Source organism: Odocoileus virginianus, chromosome 20 (genome assembly GCF_023699985.2).
Source record: "Odocoileus virginianus isolate 20LAN1187 ecotype Illinois chromosome 20, Ovbor_1.2, whole genome shotgun sequence".
Taxonomy (NCBI): Eukaryota; Metazoa; Chordata; class Mammalia; order Artiodactyla; family Cervidae; genus Odocoileus; species Odocoileus virginianus.
In genome coordinates this window covers 50,676,227-50,692,958 of record NC_069693.1, presented here as the reverse complement: position 1 = coordinate 50,692,958, position 16,732 = coordinate 50,676,227, and the positions used below count along the sequence as shown (strand labels likewise).

At 43.2% G+C, this 16,732-nt stretch overlaps 1 protein-coding gene across 8 annotated transcripts in view; it reads left to right on the top strand.

Annotated features, from left to right (window-relative positions):
* The window catches only part of CDH13 (cadherin 13), a 980,082-nt gene that overhangs the window by 62,798 nt on the left and 900,552 nt on the right, over positions 1 to 16,732 (top strand). The gene's annotated exons all lie outside the window — the stretch shown is intronic.

Genomic DNA, 16,732 nt, shown 5'->3' with positions numbered 1-16,732 from the left:
ATTGCTGACAACAAGTATCAGTTTGTCTGTGTCTAATCCTTGGCTCCTACTCAGCATTTGGGTGTCCAGAGGGATTTAATAAATTATCTTTAACTCCACTTTTCATCATTTCCTCTCCCTTCAGCCTGTCTTCATATCTCTACCACTCATGACAGGGTTATTGTATGGTTCCAGGGCTAAAGAGGAGAGATGTCATCTTTTGTCCCTCACTTGGCTCTTGTATGTCCTGCTACCAAAGGAGTTAGAAACCAGAAAGAGGAAATCTGACTGTCTTGTTGGGTCAGGTGTCCTTTGTTCGGGGCTATCCAAGCCTCATAATACTCATTTCAGGGATAGGAAGCTGTTTTGATGACTTATGGTCAAAACCTCTGTCCAAATTCTTGCAAGAAGCCTGACTGTTAGGTCATTGATTGATTCATCATAGAGTTGGAACAACCGGAGATCTTGACATGAGGGCACAGTGCTATGCACTGCACCCTGACAGAACTGAGCTAGATAGCTTTTGGACTTATAAGAGAGTACATTTAATTTTTAACAGATTATATACAAAAGACTGAGTGACATTAAACACAGGCTTAAACCAACCATGACCCATTCAAAGCAGTCTTGCAGATAAATGTCCCAAATCTACAAGCCTGCCAAATATATTCTTTATCTATACACATTTGTCAATTCTTTCCACAACACTAGTCCTGTCTGTGCTTCTCCGAGGTTTGCTGTCTTCTCTCTCAAACCTAAAATACAGGTGACATCAACTCTCTGTGAAACATATGGGATTGACAAGGGGAAACCCCTGGATTTGTGACTGTTAACCTTTTGGGGATCATAGACCCTTCTGAAACTCTGAAGAAATCTTTGGGCTACTCCCCAGTTGGAAAAGAAATGAGGTAAACATTTATAAACAGATTCTGCATACAGGCTATTGTGTTGCATTTTAGATTGATTCTATTCACTTTCACATCAGAGTATAAAACACAATCTTTTCTAAAAACAAGTGTCACTCACTCTAGATTTTTCAGATATAGAAAATAAGGGCTACTTTTTAAAAATTCAGAAAAAAACAATCTAAGCAAGTTAAACAAAAAGTAAACCTTAATTATGTTCAAAAGTTAAAAATAGTGAGAACACTCTTGCTTTGCAAAGATAAGAAATTTTGATTGTCACGAAGTCTTTGATTTGGCAACATGGAGGTCATCTTTCAAATCCAGTCAGTTTCTGCACCTTTTTTGGTTTTGATGGCCAAAAAAAAAAAAAAAAAAATGTGTAAAAACAGACTTGTTCATTCAGGCCACAGCAACAAAGTCAGAATGCTCTTAGCTCACTTCCCCAGAGAAATGCATGAGGAAATGCACAAGGAAAGTGGGCTACAAGACTGCTCCCCTTCATGCCTGCTGATTTCTTTGTTCTCAAGTCAGTTAGGTGGGCTGAGCTTCTAGGAAGGCTCCTAGCAGGAGGAGAGTGATGTGCCCACCCTCCCGAGTACATGTGCTGCCCAGGAGGAGGGGAAGCCATCTCATCTTGTGAACCCCCCACTCAGGCTGAGATGCGGCCGATTTCACGGGTGCAGTAGGTGACGCAGTTGTTCCCCAGGTCTCAGTTCCAAATTTCCCTTCATTAGAGTGATTACTTTGGATGAATTTCTCACCTCTGCTTTCCAAAGAGGCTTCTTCTCTGCTAGGAATCTGTTAGAAATTATATTTAAGAGACCGTGTTTAAACCAAGCCTTCATAGTGGTTACGGCAGTTTCTTAACTCAAAATGTAATCAGTATATGTATTTTGCATCTTTACACTTAATACACGAATATTGCTTTTAATGTCTTTCCTTTTCCTACCCCTAAAAAATGTCATATAACAAACACAACAGAAGATCTTCTCTTTTGTCTATGCCAAGTATCATTTGGCTGTGGGAACAGGAAGGTCCGATTGAGTGTTCACGAGCAGGAAACAATACAGTTTGTGCAGGCTCATGTAGGTGGTACTAATTCAGTGCCTCAACAGCTTTCTGAAAAAAGAGAAATAAAATGAATCAGCTAATTCATTGGCTGGGCACTTACCTACAAGTTGTCAAACAGAAAGCTTTCCTCAGTTATTCTAAATTGACTAAGATCGACTTACTCTAGAAGTTGGCTTAATTTAGAGATATGGCCTGTGGAAGACTTTTGTAGGTTTATCCAAAGTATACTTTATAAATTTTAGTTCCTCCATATGCTTAAAAGTGTGTAGAATCAAAGATACATATGGCTAAATAATTTGGGACCCCTAGGTTAAACAAAATTAAATATTTTTTTCTTTTTTTCTTCTTAGAGCTTTCATTATGTGAATGTGTATCCTCAATAGTCTAGAAAGGGTTTTTGGAGTGTGCAGTAGTTTCTAAATCTTCTTGAACATGGAACCCTTTTGTTTCCCGAACATCTGATGAGATAATATTGTGTAAGAAAAACTTTGAGAATCGTTATCACAGTGAAATGTCACCAACAGTCCAAGACAGGGGAGCATCCTGGAAGAACACTCCCCAATAAGCTAGTGTGTAAATGGGTGATAATTTGTTTGTTCAAACAGTCAAATCAAACCTCAGTATTTTAAGGAAGATATTATCATTAAAAAATCAGAGCCAGTAATTATCTAATATATATATATATATATATATAAAAACATAATTATATATATATATATCCCTAGAAATTAAGAAGTTAAGATTGGGAGTTAAGCTTAATTCCCAGATTCTGAGACATCAAGCCCTGTTCTAGAATTCTGAAAGCTGCTAGAGAAAGCAGCTGTTAGAACATCCTGTTGTGGGTCTGACTCTTCTCTTTGGCCGCATGCACGATTTCACTGATGGCACTGCTGACAGAATACATTTTAATTGCTTTCTGGTATGAGTCCGAATATACCAGCCTTGTTTTCTCTGTATTCAGTGATCATTCACAATGATTACTATTTGGAACACTAATCTGGTATCTTCAGCTACAGAGAGAGGTGATGTGGTTCATCTTTTAATTTTTTCCCTTCACTGAGCACTGCAAGTATTACCTCCCACCCATGCTGGACGTCTCTAGCCTGCTGTCCTGTGAGCGGCTTCAGCTCCACGTGGCTAAAAGTGAACCCATTATCCTTACCAGGGGTCACTTCCTCTTCCTGTTATTTTCTCACTCCAGCTAATAGTATTAACATCCCTTCAGCCTCCAAAGTTAGAAAGTTCTGAGTAATTTTTTTTTTTAATTTCTTCCTCTTCCTTGCCAAATCCTGTTGACTCCACCTCTGAAATATTTTTCAAATTCACATCTCCTTTTTATTCTCATGGTCATTGCCCCAGTTCAAGGTCCTATTTTCTTAGACCACATGGTCCCTCTGCCATTATCTTTTTCCCCATCCACCCTAAAAATTTCCCTGTGCCCCTTTCCAGACTGTCGTCACACATGTCCCTGGTCTCAGTCAATTGCCATTTGGCTTTCTGTCACTATGGATTAGATTCATTTTTCTAGAACTTTGTTTATGTAGAATCATACAGTACTTTATGTCTGACTGTATTTAGCATAATGTCTTTAAGATTCATCTCTATTGTTGCATGCATAAGCAGTCTATTCCTTTCTGTTATTGAAGAATATTTTTATGAATATACCACATTTTGTTCATCCATTCATATGTTGGTGGACATTTGGATCGTCCTCAGTTTTTGGCTTTCATGGTTAAAGCTGCTGTGAACATTCAAGATTGAGCCTTTGTGTGAGCATGATTTAGTGTGGGATACTAATTAGGACTTTTGGTTGCAAAGGACAGAAATCTACCCCAAGCTACCTCAAGAGGGAAAGAAAGGAGGTTTATTGGGTTCCACAGTTGGGAAACCTACAGCTGCGTTCATTTTCATCCTGGCAGTTCATTAAAAACTGTCATTAGGAAAGTGTCTTATTTGCTTTCCCGGTACTTTCTTCTTTGTCAGCTCCACTCTGACAAAGTCTCTCTCACCATGGTGACGGCGTGGTGTCCAGCAGCAAACTCAGATATACAGTCCAGCTCCTCAGAAGCCCCAACAGAGAGAAGACTTCTCTTATTCCAACACACTCAATTCACATCTTTGCTGGAATTCTCTCTCATTAGGTCACCTGCTCATCATTCAGCCAGTTGCCATGAACAAGGGGATGGGATACTCTTACTAACCAGACCTTAGTCACTTATCCTCTTCTGAAGCCAGAGATGAAGGATTGTCAGCTTTACCCAGTCATGTGGTCTTCGGTTGCATGGGCAGGGGTGACTCCACGAAACTAGAGCATTCTTAGCAGGAGCCTGGAAATGGACGAGTGACTGGCAAACCGTTTAGCTAATGATCATTGTTCATGGCACTTAAGGTGTTCTGTCATGCCATTCCATCAACCCGGTCTTCTGTTTCTGAATACTAAGTACTGGATATTCTGGGTCACTGTGAATTGCTCATTCCCCACTGTCTGCTGCAGTCTTCCTCTGCCTGCCCTTGTCCATGCAACACCCTCTGTGGCCATGGCAAGCTCACTCACTCTAGAAGCCCAATTCAAATGTCTTGCACCTTAGAAAGCCTTCCTAAACTTGCCCCTGCCTGGATTAGTCTCAGGGCATATTATCTGTATTTGCTTATGGTTTTTACCGCAATGAATCTAATCATGAAATCGCCTACGATCCCAGCCTCCCCTCCTAGACATGACAGCATGGCAGTGGGTCACCGTCCTGCTCATCTTAGTGCTCCCCAGGGCCCAAGCGCAGTGCCTTTTACACAGTATGAGCTCCATAAATACTTATTGATTGATTCGGGACTTGCTATCCATTAAGAGAAGTTAATGGAGGTTTTCTGATTCCCAGCAGATGACCAATTTTGGAATGTTGTATCAGTCAAATTTCTAAGAATCAATAAGTCTTCATTTGGATTTTTCTTTCACTCGAAGAATATTTTAAAATAATTGCATTTTCCCCTCCAATTTTAACCATGTATAAGCACTGCAGAAAATTTACAAATATTAAAGTATAAAGATGATAACAAGCTTCTTCCTATCTTAGTGCCATTGTGTGTGCTATTTTTCTCTACCTCAGGCCCCTTTCCTGCCTGGTTTTTTATGAGCCACATCTTAGCAAGAACTTCAGTTTTACACTGAGACTTTCTCTTGCTTCTCAGTGTTTTTTACACCAGTTATTCTGATAAAAAAAAAAAGTATCCTCTATGTTGATTTGTGTGTTTCTCTCTCTCTGGACTGTAATGTAAGCCCTGTGTGGTTAAATACCTCATTTAGTTTGGTCACGATATATCTCCACTCCTAGAATCATGTGGTTTGCACATAATGTTTATGGCGTCAATTAATGAATGCTGTTATACATGCAAAGGTAACCATTACTTACTTTTTTTTTTGGTTTCCTTCCACTCACATAAACACTTATATACTTAGATATATATGCTTATATGTTGTATATGCATGCATATGTCTACATACAGACAGACAGTAAATGCACACACACACATACACACACACACACAGGCTATCGTAAAGAATATGTGATATAATTCAAGATCACCACACTTCCTGTGAGTGCCCCACTCATGTTCATGCCTCACTCATCATCTCTTCTGGCAGCTTCTCACTGCAGACCCGAGATGAGCCCTCACTGTGGCTGCAGGAGCACCCTCAGCCCACATGCAAGGCAGGGCGCGTTGTGGGGAACTCAGAACCCAGGAGCAGCCCTTGACTTGGGATAAGTAAGACCGGAGGACAACTACCCCAGCTCCCTCACCCCTCTGGAGGTACATCCCTGGGAGGGTTCCACACTGTCTGAGACCCCTGGAGGATCAGTACCCACACCGGGAGTGAGACCGATCATGCCGTATCCTATCCTGGTGTCACCTCTGATCTCAAATCCCTGCTTCCTGCTAAAGAAGCCACCTGCACATGATAACTCAGTCTGAGGGTTTGCTGCCTGAGACAAGCAAAAAGTCATAAAAATCATTTTGTAAACAGTAAGAAAATGGCCTTTGCTTTGCTCTGCTCAAACCCCAGCTCGAAGATTTTGCTTTCTGCCTACCCCTTCCTCTCTGTGCCTGGATGCAGGTGATGGACATCAGCGGTGTTTACAGGGGGTGTTTACAGCAGTCCATGTTTTTGGGGGAGGACATCAGTTGGAGAGAGCCCCATTAGTGTGACCCTGGCTCAGAATGCAATCTTGTCCAGCACCAAGAGCTTCACAGATCCCTGAGGCATCCATTTTATGGCTGCCTCTGTATTCAGCTTTGCTTTTATCTTTTCCAATTTCTATTTTCAAGGCATTCTGTTTTCCCCCTTTCTCCTTCATCTCTAGCCCCTCCTTTACAACAGCATCAAATAAAAAACCCATCACACTGCTGCGGCTGAAAAAAAAAAAGCCTTTGAAAAAGGTGGGTGTTGTGGCGTCAGTGTTCCTAAACCCCAAAACTGCGAGTTACAAATAAAGGGGCAGGGTGGGGGGTCTCTTGGCCCTGTGGAAGCAGCCCTCAGGCCACAGCAGGCTCTGGAGGACACCATACCTCTAGTGCAGTTGGAACAGACAGACTGGGGCATCTGTCCTGCTGAATTCAAATTTGAATTATCGATGTTACTGGATGAAATATTAAGGCTGTGTCCACGGGGACTGCTCTGGCTATCCTGCCTGTTAACTCTGCCATAGCATTGTTCCATTTTATCTAGGTGTTACTTCAACGTTTTGTGTAGCACGCTTTCATCCTGTCATTCATTCATTCCACACTGCTAGTGACTAAGTGCTGGGGCTACAGAGATATCTAAGGCCCATTCTTTATACCCAAAGATCTCAAAACCTAATTAAGAGAGAGAGAAGTGAATCAGTAACTCCAGTGCCTTCTCGTTATTGCTGTCCCAGGACAAGTGCTGAGCGGAATTGTTTAAGAGCAATCACCGCAAAGTCAGCCACACCTGGGTTCCTCGTCTCAGCCTGAGGGATCAAGGAAAGAATCCCAGAGGAGGAAGCCAGGACTCAGCTGTCAAGAGCCAAGACTCTGGATTAGATAGCACTGGCTCTGTAGTAGGCTTTGTGCTGAGTTGACTGAATTTGCTTAACCTCCTTGAGGCCTTAGTTTCCTGACCTGCTAAATGTCTAGAATAATATCTGTATCATGGCTTGTCCTAAGTAAATGAGATAGTGTCTGAACTGTCCTAGCAGGGTTCATAGCATAAATAGCAACTTAATCCAAGTTTATTAACTTTCAACAGTTAAATCAAGCACAGGATGGTATTACCAATTCAGTGGATGAGTTTGAGCAAACTCTGGGAGATTGTGAAGGACAGGGAAGCCTGGCGTGCTGCAGTCCATGGGGTCACAAAGAGTCAGATGTGACTGAGTGAGTGAGCAACAAGAAGCATGGGATATTGGAAAATACCCAGTGCAGACCAGGGAGAAGGATGGAGATATGCTGGATGAGGTGTTGCCTTGCAGGATCTTAAGGAGGATGAATGACAGTTTATTTCTGGCTGAACAGGCAAATGAAAGGTTTCCTCTTTCTTTCCTGGTGGGCCTAGGTGAGACCCACCATATACCTGTGCTAAAACCTGCAATTTATCAAAAATAAAGCCAGAGATAGTAACAATCTTGCCTGCCACAAAAGTGGGAGGATCCAGGTAAACAGGTTCTTCTGGGCCATTATTTCCTGATGAACCTGACAGATACATTTCAGCAAGGGAGAGCAGGATGCAACTGCACGGCTGGGAGCCCCATTGAAGAGGTGAGATGTCCCGAGTATTTTAACTTAAGGTTTTATTTTCTTCCTCCTTCTCTCCAGCAAGGGGATGTTCAGAAATGTAACAATTAGAATTCAGTATGCTAATACAATGTCTCATTAGCAGAGCCATACAGTCGCCTCTAGTGGTACATGTGCGAAGCCATGCAGGTTTCTGGAAATTAGCTCGGCTTCCCGGCGTCCCCATCTGAATCAAAAGTGTCAGGCTCATTTCAGCAGTGGAAGTGTCACTGGGCTGGTGATCCCAAAACTCATTCAAAAAATTAATAAATTTTCCTCCCCTTTATTTTTTTTTTTTTAATTTGGTGGGGACTTATTTCATGATGCATGTCGGCTTCTTCCTTGCAAATATGTCATTCAGACTTGGTCTTCTGGTTTTCAAATTTTAAACTTAAAAAAATTGATTATGGTCTAAGAGGATTAAGAGCTCTGTTTATGTCGGCCTTATATAATTCTGGAGAGAAGATGTACTTGTTGTGCTTTTTATTTTGTTTATGATTTTGCAAGTTATCACCCTTTCTCTCCTGAGTGGATTCTGATTGCATTAGGAAAGTGTAGACGGCTTTCAACAGATTTTGGTCATCTGGTGTATTATTTAATGGGTTTAGTGGCTGCAGCCTTAAATACAGATCAGGTATCAAGTTCATACTCATGTTACCCTCCCTCTCTCCTTCCCTCTCTTTTTGCCATCCTTCCTTTATTCTCCCCTCTTCCTCTCCTCCCTTCCCTCTCTCCCACCCTCCTCCTTCTACAAACATTGATTCAACCCTATTATACACCAGGCACCATTTGAGGCACTGGAGGTATACGGATGAACAAGGCAGATCCTAATAACGTGATAGGAGAAGGTGTAATAAAGAAACAGCTCACAAGATAGGAGCAACCCTAATAAGTGTTCTGAAGGATGAGAGAGACACATAGGGAGTGTCTTTGGAGGGAGCTGTATGGTCATGGAACACTAAGAAGGATCCAGCCAGTGAGCCCTGGAGCAGGAGCCTGTGACTGCCCAGCAGTGAACCAGGAGGGGAAAGGTGAAGAGATGGAGCACATCGTTGGGGGGTAGGAAGGGGGTGGCAGATGCTGCAATGTGGTGGCACGGATTTGCAATTCAGGATAGTGTTTGGAAGAATAGGGGTTATTTTAATTTTTTAATGTTTTCAGTGAGTTAGGTACATATGCTGACTACATTTTCCAAAGCAAATTTTTTTTTCTAGCTATGTAATTTCACCCTTCACTCCTAAGTTAAAAATTTGCATTTGATTCTACATTTAGTGAGTTCTCTTTTATTAAATAGGAAAAAAACACTTATCTCAGGGAGTGTTGCAGAAACCTCAGATAGGAGGCCTGAAGTGTGTGTCATCCCCTGGAAAGCGGGAAAATAGCTGTTGTCACAGGTAGTTGCTTTGCTTCCTAAAGCATAAACTCAGAGGTACAATTTAGTCAAGTAGTTGATTTAGCTGTATCCAGCTTAACTAATTAACACCAATTCCATGCTCGATTTTTTTTTTCCATTTACTGAACAAAAGCCATCTCTAATGAGGTATATATACAAGGCCAGCTGACGGTTTTTGTGGAGATGGCAGATAAGGAGTTCTATAAACATTGACAAAGTTCTAAAAACATTTGTAGGAAATAGATAGGCATAGACATGGTAGTCAACATTTTGAACCACTGGTACAATACAGTCACTGACCCATCAGAAGGCACAGTACTATATGGGTACTGCCAAGCTGTTTGGGGGCAAAGAGTAAATAAATACAAGGAAATGACAAGAGCACATGCATTTCTCCCCAAGAGTTCCCAAAAGTCTTATCTCCTTGCAGCATCAACTGAAAAGTAAAAAGTCCAAACTTTTATTTAAATATCATAGAAATCAGATATGGGTGAGACTCAAGGTATCACTCACCTGAGACAAATTCCTCTCCAGTTCAGAACCTGTGAAATCCCACAAACTGTATGTTTTCAAAATACAATGATGGTGAAAGACATAGGATAGACATTCCCATTCCAAAAAGGAGAGAAAGGAAAGGAGGAAGGCATGAATGATGAGTCCAAGGGTCCCAGAAAGATCAAAGTCCAATGGGGAGAATTACTTAAGACCCTAAGGCTTGAATTGATCCTCTTTGGTTGAGGCTCTTCTCTCCAGGTGTCCTAGAGCTGAGGTCCTGCCTTTCAGATGTCCTGGGGTAGAGGTCCTGCCCCCAAGGCTCTGGACAACACTGGCCCAGTGTGGCCACAAGGCAAGGATGGTCATTTTGCTATGCATTGCTGAGAGAGAAGAGATAGAAACCATGGGCAGACAGATTTCAGGTCAGTGAAGAAAGGCATAATAGATAGAACTGCCCAAGAAAACAGAAGTTCTCTTTAACCAAAGGGGCTCCTGATAAGACTGTGAGGTTGGATAACTCCTGAAGGGGTATCCCTAAGTCAGCACTGTCTTCTGAGCTTGGTGATGTATGGGTTAGGATAGACTGAGAAAGACTTAAAGAATTATCAATCCATAGGTTAATAAGAGAGATATACTTTACACATACCTATACTAAACATTTATATATTTGATAGAGATATAGAAATTTTATACCATAATATTATTTATATATTCATATACATATATAAAGATTTAGATATATGCTTTTCAGTACTAAAGAATCCCATTTTAGTTGTGCATGAAAGAACAGTTTAATTTAGTGTATCTTATAAGTTGTCACCTGCTTTCCATCTATGTCCAACATTACAACAACAAAGCTGGTGCATAAACAAGGTCAAGGAAGAAGCTAGTTGTCTTACCTTCCTGTCAAGCTTCAGTGTTCTGATGTTATGTTATGCTGCAGCTGAAGGTCTGAGTGCGTCACCTGCACTGCATTGTATCTAAACACCTCCTGGCATTCTCCACTTCCCTCTCCAGGTCTCCTAACAGGAATCAACATGAAAGGGTAGTGAGGAAGTGACTGCACTCTGGAGTTTCTAATTATGGCCAGGAAGGGCACACAATTTATAAAGAGATCTTCAGACTTTATCATGGATTTTATTTCATCTTGCCCTTTGGACAGCCTCTGATCACCTCATTCCATGAGGATAAAGTTTTAGAATCCCTAAAGATCTTGTAGGACCCTATTCCTGTAGTTTTCAAACATGTTCTATAAAGGCCTAGTGTTGAGAAGGGGACTCGAGCCCTTAAATGGGGAGGGTGCGAGAGGGATAGAAGAAAGCAGGTGGGACCCTGGACTTGGGAGCAAACATCAACTGGGGTAATCATGCTTTAATCTCTTTTAGATACTAGGGTTCAAGAGGAGATTCTGCTTGATAAAATGTGTAGGGCTTTTCTATAAAGAAAAAAAGCATTTAGAATCCCAATGGAGACCTGCCTTCTCATTGTACAGACAAGGAAATGGAGGTTCAAAGATATCAAGGGTGTTCTCCTTGGGTCACCCACCTCACCTGTGATAAAGCCAGGACTAGGATCCGGTACTGTGTGTAGTCTGCTAGTAGACCACGTCTCGACTAGGGCTCTTCCCACTATTTGTTGCTATTGATAAAACACGGAAAGTTGGTCTCAAGTTTGGCCCTTGGGAAATCCCCATGGTGATAGTGATAATAGATAACGCTTAACGAGTTCCTACTTTGTGGCCAGTACCTCAAAGATATTAACTTATTTGGTCCACACAGCAGTGCTCTGAGTTAGGAGCTCTTATGAATCCCATTTTACAGTTGAGGAAATGATGTTCATAGATATGTAATCACTGGCTGACATTACACAGCTTTTAGGCAGTAGAGGTTGGACTTGAACCCAGGATCCGGTACTGGATCCTGGAATCAGGAATCTCAGCACTAACCATTCTACTCTCTTGCCTTCCTCCTCTCCAGGCTTCTCCCAGAGGACAGAGTAGAACAGACACTGTCAGATTATTTTATCTGACTTTACTATACCTTTTTAAATAAGCAGAACAATATCCAGCAACCTTTCTTTATTGAATGTTCTTCTACAGTGTCATGCCTTTAGATAGCACAACCTTGATGGAGACAATAACCTTTCCTGCATCACAATGGTCAATCTTCATTAATTTTTACTCATTAGTTAAAGGCTGGTGTAATTTAGAGAAAGTCTAAATTATAGAATGCGTTGTGTTTTATTACTTTTAAACATGTGCCTTAACAAAATTATACATGAGTACTCCCTCCTGGGACTCACTTCAGTGATTTGTTATTACCATTGATACTACTTATATGTAAATGAAAGGAAAGCTTAATATGAGCACCTTGCTTGTTCTTTTCCATCCTAACTTATCCTGCCTGGTAACCTATGTAAATGGCCTTATTATCTCTCACCAGGCCAGCTATGATGGACTCGAAACTCACTGCCTTGAGCTTTGCCATCATGTGTTTTCTATGTAACTTTCTCAATGACTGATGTTAAAGTTCAGCCTTAAAGCACACCATTGGGCAGTGATCCACACCTCCACCTGCATCAATGTTTAATTCTTCCTCCACCTCAGATTCTTGGCTGCTTCCATAGCTTTGCTTGGGGTACCTCCCATGAGCACCATCTATTCTGTCTGCTCACCTCCTGGAAGTCTTCCTGGGTTCTATGGATGAAAAATGTTGCCTGCCAAATCAGTAAACAGAGGATGTGGCAGCCATCAGCCACCACAGTATGTGCCTGTGTGTGCTTAGTCATGTCCTGCTCTCTGAGGCCCCATGGACTGTAGGCCTCCAGGCTGCTCTGTCCATGGGATTTCCCAGGCGAGAATACTGGAGAAGGTTGCCATGTCCTCCTCCAGGGCATCTTCCTGACCCAGGGATTGAATCGGAGTCTCTTGCATCTCCTCCATTGATCACTGTACCACCTGGGAAGCCATATCAAGCCTCCACAGTTGTCCGCAGTGGCGAGCCTGAGGGGACGCAGGATGAGAACAAACAGGATGCCCACCATCAAGCCCCCAGCCATTGCAGCCACCCCAAAAGGCACACCCCGAGGGGAAGCAGGACGGGGAATAATAGGATGCTGGCCCTAGATAGCTAAGGTGAATATCAAAGGAATGATTTCAATGAGTCCACACTCTTGCAGCTACCCACACATAGAAAAGTGCTAAATTCATTGATTTGTCTGTTTTTTTAATTAACAGTAATCTTTTGATGCTCTGACTCCCTGGACTTTGTTGTAAAACTCCTATGTATCCTGGCTCCTCCCTTACGAATTCCTAGCCATCCCTCAAGGTGATTTCAGAGGCTGCCTCCTGGGCTTGAAGTCCTCAGAAAGTCCACCAAATAAAACATAATCCTCAACTTTTAGGTTGTCATTTTTCCCCAGTCAATAGTTCCAGCTGTCAACCATCATCAGTTTGTCTTGTGAACTTTCCTAGGGCTCTGCCCCTCCCAGGGGGCTACCTTCAAATTCAGCTTCATGTAGATTAAGTGTCTGCTCATCTTATTTCCTCTGCTAAACTCTGTCTCCACGAGGGCAGCCACCTTTATAATCCTGCCACCTGGTTACTTAGTTAGTGCTTACTGAGTAATTCTGGGGAGGGGTGTGTGTGTGTGTGTGTGTGTGTGTGTGTGTGTGTGTAGTGGAAGTAAAGGCTGCTTGCAAGAAAAAGGAATCAGGGGAGAGAATAGCAAGTCTAAGGGATTTCCTCTCATTTTGGGATCCCTGTATCACCCACATTAGAATTCCCTGGGATTCTGAATAAACATGGATTCTCTGGCCTGGCCAAGGCCAATCAAAGCAGGGTTCCTGGGTGGGGAAGGGGGCAAGGATTTGCATTTTAAACCTGCTCTACAGATAACCTGTACACATTAGTGGCTGAGAAGCTCTGCCCTCTGTGGCATGATGCACATCGAGCCTGGTTTGAAGAATGTACATTAGTCCTTGTGACGGAAGGAGAGTAAGAGAGCTTCTGAGTCCTGTACAGTCTGGGGCGTGGGTTTATTTAAGAGAGACAAACTCCATAGACAGAACGGGGTCTCAAAAGGTGAGAGCGGCCCCGGGAGAAACACACTTGGCAGACAGAGTGTGGGCCATCTCAGAAGGCGAGAGGCCCCAGAGTGTGGGGGGTGGTTAGTTTTCATGGGCGGAGTAATTTCATAGGCTAATGAGTGGGAGGATTATCCCAACTCTTTCAGGGAAGGGGCAGAGATTTCCAGATGTCAGGCCACTGCCTGCTTTTTGGCTCTTTATGGTTGGCCTTGGAGCTGTCATGGCACCTGTGGGTGTGTCAATCAGCTGATGCATTACGATGAGCGTACAGTAGTCCCCTGGAAGGCGATTCTCATGCCATCTTAGTCCGACTCAGTTCTCACCAGTTTTTGTCATATCCTTTGAGGCTATTTCATTTTCTTTAAAAGTTGTACCCTGCCCCTTCCCTCCTGTTTCAATAGGGCTTTTCTGAGAATTAAATGGAACCGTGTATCGGTATTGCTGGTTTGAGGGCCTAGAGCCAAGTAGGTGCTCAGTAAATGTTCTTGTGATGATTGTTAGTGTCTTTAGCATTCAAATCATGCCCTTGTTTTTCTTTTTCTTTTTTTTTGCACAATTACAACCTTCTTCCTCATCTCTGTGTCCAGACTCAGAGCCCAGGGTTCGGGGAGGACCAGGTGATCCTTGGTGCTCAATGTCCTATTGAATAAAAGGACGACTGGCCGCAGTGTAGTCAGGAGGCAGACTCAGAGGGCAGCAAGTTATGACTCTTCTGAGTGAGGGGACACCTCTCCTGCCCCTGTCCAAGCTCAGCTCATCATCCTGAGGGGATCTTCTTTTCAGCATCTTCCTATCTGGATGGCAGAACCCCATCTCCGCCAACTGTCCCTCCTAACTCCTGGCCCTGGGTGGGGAATTGAAGAAGGCCTGAGTCCTGGAGTCTGTCATCATGCAGGGAACCCCTGCAAGGTCTCCGCTTGTGGTGATGAACCAAAAAATCCTGCCTTCATCATGCGCTTAGCTGGAGACAGTTTTTAGTGGGTGGTGTCTGAGCTCTTTAAAATAAACCTGGAATATCCATAACTTATATTACCCAGCAACAACCAACCCCTTAGAAATCTGTGCAGGCAACTTATGATTTTGAAAACTACTAGTAACTCCCGCTTCAATACCCACCCTCTCTGCCAAATGGTTGAGATTCCAGGCCAACTGGGTGTCTGCTTATTTACATAATTAATCTAGTATGACATCTTTATATGTCCCTCCTCAGCTTTGTCTTTTCTGGATAAATAAGCCCCAAATTCTCCATCCATAAGCCCTAATTTTACAACCTTTTAATCATTTTTGTGACTCCCTCCTGAATCTTCTTTGGGCCCCATTTAAGCCTTATCTCAATTTAACAGACATGCTACACAGGCAATTAGTAGAGAGGAATCCATTAGAACCTGGGACCGTCTTAGCCCCAATTTGGATCTGAGTCTCTCTCCTTTTCTCTGTAAGGGTCATGTGGAGGATTCTCATCACCTTCCTCTTGACAAACGGACTCTGGATGGGCTGTCAGTTTTGCTTTGTCATAAGATGTTCTTCCAAGGTTTGGGAGAACCAGTTCTCATAAAGGCAGGAGCCAAAGGACATGCCTGAACCCAGAAGGGGATTCTTTCCCAAATGGGTTTCATGTGTGCGATTCCAGTGCATGGACACAGCAGGGGTTGGCTGGAGAGAAAGATGATCAGCAAGGGTGAACCCCAAGCCTCTGGGGCACTTAAGGAAGCCAGGCCCTGTCTGACAGTTTGTGCAGACTGTGCCAGGCAGGCCTGCCGCTCTGCGTCTTGTGATCTTATCTGACCTTTTATGGAAGGCCATTTCCTTATCTGACTTCAGGCTGAGCCAAAAAACTGAGCCACTCCCAGGCTGGGGAGAGGCTGACTCTTGAGTTTTCAGCATCGTGTAGCAGCCAGTTCATGGCTTTGCTGTCACCAAACATTCCGTAAAAGGCCTCCAGTAGAATTATGACACGACCAAGCGAGAAAGGACACTTCTGGGGTTCTTAGGTTGGGAATTTTCTAACAAAGAATGTTCTGAGAGCAGAAGAGAAGACAGGGGGTGGGGCTGCCTGAGATGGTAAGCTGTCATTTTACAAAGACAGACCCCCGTCATCGCCACTTGGTGCCGTACATCTGTGTCCTCTCGTGGTCCTAATCTCTTCTGGGCTGCATTTCCCTCTTCCTCAGCGTGGCCTGATATTTCCCAGGGCCTCTTTTGACAGGGTGCAAACAGCAGGGATGTATATCTGAGCAAGCGTGAGCAAATATAGACGTTCCTGTTTTCCTGCCATGTCAACAATCTCAAGGTGAAACCCCCATCAGTCCAGCAGTTAATTTGGTGAGGGAGCTCATTGTTGTGTGCAAAAATCAAATAAAATCCTTTGGGGCTTTTCTTAGGCAGCATCGCATGTAGCTCTGGTCTGAGATCAATAAAGCAGAACCTGCTCTTCATTACACGTTAATAATGTGCAAGCAGAAGCCAGAGCTGGGAGCCAGCCTCTCAGTCTCCCCACAGAAAGACAGCCTGACTTTGCTGTAAGAAGTGTGCTGATTATGGCCACGCGACGCATTTGCGCCCGCAATTGCCCTTCAGCCTATGAGTTTCAGAACTGGAGTGCCTTCTGCATTGTGAAGAGCTACTCATAGCACTCATGACATCTTTAGAAAAGCCATATCCTGGGCTTAAAGTGCTCCAGAAAGATCATTAGCCGGACATTAACTGAGCAAGTTAATAACAATTAATAATCGAGAGACGGTGGCTATGGTATTGCTGGAGTGAACCTAGGGAGGGTTCTCAGTTCCCTGTGCTGCCTGAAGCCAGACCTTTTGGTGACTTTGGAGCTAGACATGGCAGGAAGGGCTTGGGACTCCTTATGAGCATGCTGGGGCTCCTGGAACGAACTTGGTGGCTTAAATCAACAGAAACTCATTTTCCTCTCACGGTTCTGGTGGCAACGGCATCTGAAATCAACGTACAGGTTTTCCCCTGCTATCTGAAAGTAGGGTGTTCCTGGGAAACCATTCCTGAGCTGAAA